Here is a 2,327-nt window from a genome sequence, read left to right as displayed (position 1 = left end):
TGGCCCACGGCAAGCACCTGGCCTTGCTCCTCCTCCACACGTGGCTCAGCCAGGACAGCCAGCGCACAGGGGCCCCATGCGCCTTGGACATCGGCTGCTTCTGGGCTCCGTGAGTCCATCACAAACAAGGGCTTTGATTCTGGAGCCCGAGCTGCCTCCCTGAGGCTCGCCTGTCCTTCCAGCACTAGGAGGTCCTCCAGAAAAAGGGCCAGCACTTGCCCAGCCGGCGTGGCTCAGTGGTTGAACGTTGACCTATGACCCAGGAGGTCACAGTTCAATTCCCAATCAGGGCATATGTCCAGGTTTCGAGCTCGATCTCCAGTGTGGGGCGTGCAGGAGGCGGCTGATCAGTGATTCTCTTTCATCATTGATGTTCCTCTCTCTCCCTCTCCCTTCCTCTCTGAAATAAATAAAACTATTTTTTTTAAATAAAGAGGCAGCACCATGCCCCCCCCCCCCCAGGCCTCCGACCTCTGCAGAGCAAGGCCTGGTCCTGCGGAGGCCCCACGGCTTAGCAAACTCGGGTGGCTTCTGGTTGGTGCTGCTGCCGTGTCCCTCTTGCTCACACATCTTGAAGAGTAACCTCCCCTAATGCCCGTGCTTTCTAGACACAATGCATTTCTAAAGATGTAATAGAGACACTCCCTCCCTGACTTCAGCTGGAGTTCAGTCTAGCATTTCCTGGGCCATGGGTTCCCACGGGTGCTTGGTGAGAAAGCAGGGTCATTTTCACCAAAGCCACTTCCCTCGCTCGAGGAATGCACGCTGAATGATCCATATGGATTTGTGACTCACGCACTAATCTAACAGCTTCTTCAATTTTCTTGATAAGGTCAATTTATCAAAACCCTATGAAACAAAGTACTTCTACCCTTTCAAATCTCCCTGGATTGAGTGTGGCATCAAAATTCTATTCATTGCAACCAGAGACTTATTGAGTATCCTCAAGGGTACTTTGGGTTAAAGATTAGCTTGGCGCCAACTAACTGGTGGTTTCCACCAAAAGTCTTAGGGTCCGAATAGATTTTTTGGCCTGCAATTTCTTCCCAAAATCTAGGGCCCATCATAAGAAACACCTTTCATGTTTCCCTGAGACTGAAGCTTTCTCTAACGAGCACCCAGTTTTACACATTTAGCTGCTGGGAGGGACATGAGAATAAAATGGACCCATGTCCTCAGTGAGCCTGTGATCCAGCAGAAGAGACTAAACCAAGATTCAGGAAGCTAAACAAAAGAAACTTCCTCTCTCTCAGCCTCAGGGCTCTCCTCTAGCGAATGAGAGGGTTGAAATAGGCAATCCACATCCGTATCCCTGCCTTATACTTTATAAAACAGTTTCATTTTTTCTTAATTGCCCTCCACAATAGTCGTACAAGGTAGGGATTTCATAGGAAGAAAACAGAACAAGATGTTAAGCTACTAAACTGAGGTTCAACAACGGGTGGGGCTGTGGACTTGAACGAGGCATCCATTCCTCCATCCTATAGGAGTGGATGCTGTGATTCTGTGATTCTGGAACCTTCTATGATGCTGAGTGTTATGTATACAGTCTTTCCTGCAGTTTGTTTACTGTAATGAGTGGAAAGCAGGCAAAAGCAGCTGCCCTTCAAAACCAGTTAATGTATGGCTGACTACAAGGAACTAATTAGTCAAAACTCATGAGGTCCATGAAGGTTCTAGAGCAGTGATGGCGAACCTTTTGAGCTCGGCGTGTCAGCATTTTGAAAAACCCTAACTTAACTCTGGTGCCGTGTCACATATAGAAATTTTTTGATATTTGCAACCATAGTAAAACAAAGACTTATATTTTTGATATTTATTTTATATATTTAAATGCCATTTAACAAAGAAAAATCTACCAAAAAAATGAATTCGCGTGTCATAGGTTCGCCATCACTGTTCAAGAGCAAGCATGTCAAACTCGCGGCCCGCGGGCCACATGCCTCGTTTATTTGGCCCTTGTTAGCCTTTGAGTTTGGCATGCTTGTTCTAGAGCCTTTTCTGCCTTCACATTTGCACAGACTGTGGCAGATGTCTGCAAGCTCACAGAAGGAAGTCTTTCTTCGGAAGCTGATCACAGATGGTTGCCCGGTGCTGTGGGTAACGGGGTTTGATGGATCTGAGAGCCTCCTGTCGCCCGCACACAGGTTCCCCTGCTCACCATTACAAACCCGTCCTGGTCTTTGCCATCCTCCTTAAAAGGTCAAAGGGCAGTGTCCTTTCCTCCCGCTTCTCGGGCCCCGGGCTGTGAGTGAGGAGCAGCACCCCAGCAGTGACAGAGCCTGGGTCCTCTCTGCCCGGGACCGGCCCTGGCACCGCCCCAGCGG

General features: G+C 48.8%; 1 protein-coding gene across 1 annotated transcript in view; it reads right to left on the bottom strand.

The window, feature by feature from the left end:
• The window catches only part of KIF26B (kinesin family member 26B), a 178,433-nt gene that overhangs the window by 171,109 nt on the left and 4,997 nt on the right, over positions 1 to 2,327 (bottom strand). The window lies entirely within an intron of this gene.

This window comes from Myotis lucifugus, unplaced genomic scaffold (assembly GCF_000147115.1).
Source record: "Myotis lucifugus unplaced genomic scaffold, Myoluc2.0 scaffold_586, whole genome shotgun sequence".
NCBI lineage: Eukaryota > Metazoa > Chordata > Mammalia > Chiroptera > Vespertilionidae > Myotis > Myotis lucifugus.
This window is presented reverse-complemented; position numbering and strand designations above follow the sequence as displayed.